Source organism: Triticum aestivum, chromosome 4D, assembly GCF_018294505.1.
Source record: "Triticum aestivum cultivar Chinese Spring chromosome 4D, IWGSC CS RefSeq v2.1, whole genome shotgun sequence".
NCBI lineage: Eukaryota > Viridiplantae > Streptophyta > Magnoliopsida > Poales > Poaceae > Triticum > Triticum aestivum.
In genome coordinates this window covers 68229399-68234838 of record NC_057805.1, presented here as the reverse complement: position 1 = coordinate 68234838, position 5440 = coordinate 68229399, and the positions used below count along the sequence as shown (strand labels likewise).

Here is a 5440-nt window from a genome sequence, read left to right as displayed (position 1 = left end):
TGAGGAAGCAACGGAAGGATTCTCTTCATCAGTGTCATCTGGAATGACATATTCTTCTCCAAATGGGACAAGTTCCTTTGATGGCATAATTAAGATTGGAACAACATCATTTGGATCTGTGAAAGAGCTCGTCAAAGTCCTCACTTTCTTGGGAGCTGAGGACTCTATAGAGGTTGATGCTTTCCTCTTCTTCACAGTTGCCTTCTCTGCAGCCTTGGTTTTCTTCACTTCTGATGCAGAAGGAAGAGTGATATTCTTCATCTTTGATGATTTGGCAGGAGGAGCAGATGAAGTAGGTTCAGTTTCATCAGGCACGTCTAATGCAGATGCCCTAACATTTTCAGTTTATCCAGGCGCAACATTGGTGGTTGCCTTGGCAGTTTCTTCAGGAGCTGGAATTTCTTCATCAGCCCTGGTAGCTTCTTGAGCAGCCTGATTTTCATCAGCTGCGCTCTCAGTTTCTTCAACAGACTGAACTGAAGCATCAACCCGAGGAATGTGTTGTTGCGATGGTGCTGCAACGTTTAGCTTGAGGTTCTTGGAGAGTTTGACAAATCTGACTTTGGCATCAAGCCAATCTGCATCGTATGTGTCAAATTCATCACTGAGGTTATTGATTTCCTTTTGCATGTTTACAAGTTCTTCACGAGTCATATTCAGAACATTTTTCTTCAGAAATCTATCCTTGTACTGGGCCTTCTTGACTTGTTTGGCCTTCTCAAATTTCCATTTTTCTTCACTAATGAAGGTCGTCAACATATGACTTTGACCAGGAGTGAGGTTCAAGTCAGGCAGTGGAGTGTTGGGATCTTTGTGCCAGAGGTCAATGAAGTCAAGGATCTTCTTCGGATCCAACATAACAGGCACAGTGCTACCTTTGGCTCTAGCGGCCCTTTCTTGCCTGTCTCTGATGATTTTGGCGAGTTCATCATCATCAGCATCATCATCGTCATCAGACGGAACATGGAATGTCGCTTGCTTCTTGTGAGGACTTGGCCTCGTTCCACGTCCAGCAGTGGTTTTTACCTTCAGTAAGGTTGGACCTGTTGAGGACTGTGATGGAGCTGGGGAACTTGCAGATGCACTATAGGCAATAGAAAAGCCTGCAGTCCGTTGACATGTTGCAAGATGCACAGGTGTTGAGGACTTTGTGGCAGCAGAGGGGATCCGCACAGCCTTTGAATAAGTTGCGTGAGGAATTTGCCGTGAGGGCTTTGACATTGAAGAACTTGGCCGTGAGGGCATTGCTGTTGAGGAACTCGGCTTCACAACAGATTTCTTCAGCATAGCCTTATTAGGCTTACTGGCAGAGGCCTCAGCAGCAGCAGCTTGAGAATCCTCATTGAATTTCTTCATTGCTTCTTTTGCAACTTTAGCCAATTTGGCTTGCCGCTTGGCCCATTCTTTTGGAAAGTCCTCACCACGCTTGATGCTGGTGGGATCAGCTCGTTGGCCAGCTGCCAAAGGTGGCCTTGGACATGGAGGGTTTACAGCGAATTTCTTCATGTATTTGGGAGTAACATAGTGATATTCCCTCTATTCCTTAGCCCATCTCCTCTCAATTCTCTGGATGCGCACTTTGCGCTGATTCTTGTTCTCTTTGCCATGAGTCATCTAGCACATTTGGCAGGTGCTCTCTTTGCGAGCCGTTAGTCTCATCGAACCGCACATCCACAGTTTCAACCACTTTGTAATGAAAGAGGTTGAAGACTTGTAGGAGTGCGAATCCTTTCTGTAGCCAAGCATAAAACCTTCATGTGCTTTCGGTGCAAATTTTGAAGTATGATGCAGATCCTTGTTCCAGCACCTAGCATCAAATACTCTGAAATAGCTGATGTTTGGCTTCTTACCAGTCAGGAGCTCATATGGTGTCTTCTTTAGAAACTTGTGAAGATAAACACGGTTGATGATGTGGCATGCAGTATCAATGGCTTCAGACCAGAACTCCCTTGGAGTCTTGTACTCATCAAGCATCGTCCGTGCCATCTCAATGAGGGTTTTGTTCTTGCGCTCCATGATGCCATTTTGCTAAGGTGTGTATGGAGCTGAGAACTCATGTGTGATGCCCAATGTATAAAGATAAGTGTCGAGGCCGGTGTTCTTGAATTTTGTGCCGTTGTCACTTCTGATGTGCTTGATCTTGATGCCATAGTTGGTCATGGCACGATTGGCGAATCGTTTGAAGACATCCTGCACTTCAGTCTTGTAGAGAATTATGTGCACCCATGTATATCTCGAGTAATCATCAACAATGACAAAGCCATAGAGGCAAGCAGTGGTAGTGAGAGTAGAGTAGTGAGTAGGGCCAAATAAGTCCATGTGAAGCAGCTCGAAGGGGCATGACGTCGTCATGATTGTCTTCAAGGGATGCTTGGCCCGAGTCATCTTTCCAGCTTCGTAGGCACCGCATAGATGATCCTTCTTGAACTTGACGCCCTCGATGCCTATGACATGCTTCTTCTTCAAGAGAGTATGTAAGTTCCTCATGCTCGCATGCCCTAGCCTCCGATGCCAGAGCCAGCACTCTGAAGCTTTTGCTAGAAGACATACGGCCAGCTGTGGTCCTGCAGAGAAATCTACCATATACAGATCGTCTTTTCGATACCCTTCGAAGACTAGAGATTTGTCAGATTCCATAAGCACAAGGCAACGATATTTTCCAAATATCACAATCATGTTCAAATCACAAAGCATTGAGACAGACATTAAGTTGAACCCAAGGGATTCAACAAGCATCACTTTATCCATGTGCTGATCCTTTGAGATTGCAACTCCACCTAGGCCCAATACCTTGCTTTTACCAGTGTCAGCAAATGTGATGTGACTTTTGTCAGACGGACGTAGGGTTGAATCCATAAGAAGACTTCGATCACCAGTCATGTGATTAGTGCATCCACTGTCCATAATCCACTCATAAGCCTTTGGTGTCGTACCCTACAGTGCAGTTTGGGGGATAGGCTTCACCAAGGGAAATGTGAAGCATAAACATTTGACGAACAAGCATATTATCAAAGTACAGATCCTGGTTAGGGTAAATAGGATGTTTGTCAATAAATCCTAGGACGAAATGCATAGTAAGACCATTCTGGCATTTTATCTTTCGTACCACAAGATGTTTTAGGTCCCCAGCATAAGCATCAGAAGCCTTTGATTTCCGGCTGGAGACCTTTCCCTGCAAAAGAAAGTTAATTTTTCTTAACCACCCACATCTTCAGGGGTGGCTTAGAAGAAATGAGTCTAAGTGTAGCATCTGAGAACTTTGGCTTTGGAGCCTTAGCAAATAGCCTTGCAGGAGGTGAATAATACTCATAAGAATAAGCAGAAAAGTTCTTGGTCTTATGAACATAGGGGTTTGATGAAACACACTCATATTCATAAGTCTGAGTATGGTTTCCCTGCAAAACATTAGCGTTAGGGTGACTCTGGTGAGTCCTCAATCTGTATGAAGCCTTTGGACCATATGAAGCCTTTGTTCTGGGGTTTGTCTTCTTCCCAGATGGTGTCATGATGACATTCACAGGAAGCTTCTCAAGACAACTTTTGGGCACCCAGATCTTCTTCAAAGGTGGTCCATTCCTGTAGTTAGTACCAATATACCTGGCAAACACCTCACCATTCTGATTCTTAAACAGTTTATAGTTTGCATCAAAGGATTCATAAATGATAATCGGGTTAGCGCAAGTGAAGCCAGATAAGGTAGATGGATCCACTGAAGGTTCCTTTGCAGCAACCCATGTGGTTTTGGGGTACTACTCAGGCTTCCAGTATGAACCATCAACATTCATTTTCCTCTCGAACCCAACACCCTCTTTCCTAGGGTTTCGGTTTCTTGAGGACATCACATAGTGTCTGATGCCCTTTGAGGCTTTTGTACATCCCTTTTTCAAGCAATGTCTTCAACCTGGCATTCTCATCAGCAATAGTAGTGGTATCCTCAGTAGAGGGGTTAGTTACCACATCAGCAGTTGAAGATATTGCAACAGAAGCAGCAGTAGAACATTCAGCAACGGAGACGGCATTATCACGCTCAAGACATTTTGGACATGGTGGCTCAAAACCTTCCTGAGCGGAACTGGTCTGTTGAGCGCAGAGTGACTCGTTCTCCTTTTGAAGATCTTCATGAATCGCTCTCAAGTTCTCAAGTTATTGCTTCCTTTGAAGATAATCATAGGAAAGCTTCTCATGAGTAGCTGAGAGTGTTTCATGACGACTTTCAAGTTCCTCGTACTTAATGTGAAGATTTTTAATGTCTTCAATTAAGGACTGAGTTCGAGTCGTTTCCGCGTCCAACAGGTCATCGCTTTTGTCTAGCAACTTTTGAATATGTTCCATAGCAGTTTGTTGTTCAGTTGCAATTTTAGCAAATGTTTTGTAGCTAGGTTTAGATTCACATTCAGAGTCATCTTCACTTGATGTTTGGAAGTAAGCATCGCGTGAGTTTACCTTGGCACCACGTGCCATGAAGCAGTAGGTTGGAGAAGATGGCTCGGGTTCGGGAGTCATTGTTTTAAGTGACTCTTTGAATTCGAGGAACCAGGGGTCCTGACATGTTCGATGACCTTCATAAACATCAGAGATCCGGTCCCATATAAGCTTTGCATTGCAGAGATGAATGATGCGCCTGAACTCGTCTCTGGATAGGGAGGAGCATATAATATCCTTCGCCTTGATATCCATTAGAGTGTATTTCTGAATATCATCAGCATGCGCCGTCTTGTATAAATCGGTGAGACCAATCTCCGTGATGGTCCAAACTTCACTATTCATCGCAAGGAGGCGCTTTCTCATCATAGCCTTCCATTTGGGATAATCATGACCATCAAAAATGGGGCACGCAGCGGAGACCTTGATTATCCCTGCAGTCGACATAGCTAAAACTCTAGGTGGTTAAACCGAATCACACAGAACAAGGGAGCACCTTGCTCTGATACCAATTGAAAGTGCTAGTTATCGACTAGAGGGGGGGTGAATAGGCGATTTTTATGAAAGTCTTCAAAACACAAGGTCGTTGAAGACAAACAATAGAAATGAACCCATTGATATGCAGCGGAAGGTAGACTACACTAGACAAGCCATAGTCAAGTAAGCAATGAAGCGAAAACACGAAGACCATCAGCAGCTAGGTAGTATGGATCAGGATGGAAGGCAGTATGAAGCCAAACAGTAAATAGTCTTCACTCAGTGAAGTCAACCAGATCAGACAAGCGGGCAATGACTTCACGAAGAGAAACTGTAAAGTAAAAGGGAAGTGGAGGATAGAACCAGTTGCTTGGTGAAGACAAGGATTTGGTAGACCAGTTGCTGTGACAACTGTACGTCTGGTTAGGGAGGCTGAGATTTAACTCAGAAGACCGCGCCTTCACCTTATTCCCCTTGAGCTAAGGACACCCAGTCCTCGCCTAATCACTCTGGTAAGTCTTCAAGGTAGACTTCCAAACCT

General features: G+C 44.4%; 1 pseudogene; it reads right to left on the bottom strand.

The window, feature by feature from the left end:
* Positions 1-345: 345 nt before the first annotated feature.
* On the bottom strand, positions 346-5056 carry LOC123096687 (uncharacterized; annotated as a pseudogene).
* Between the last annotated feature and the right edge of the window lie 384 nt (positions 5057-5440).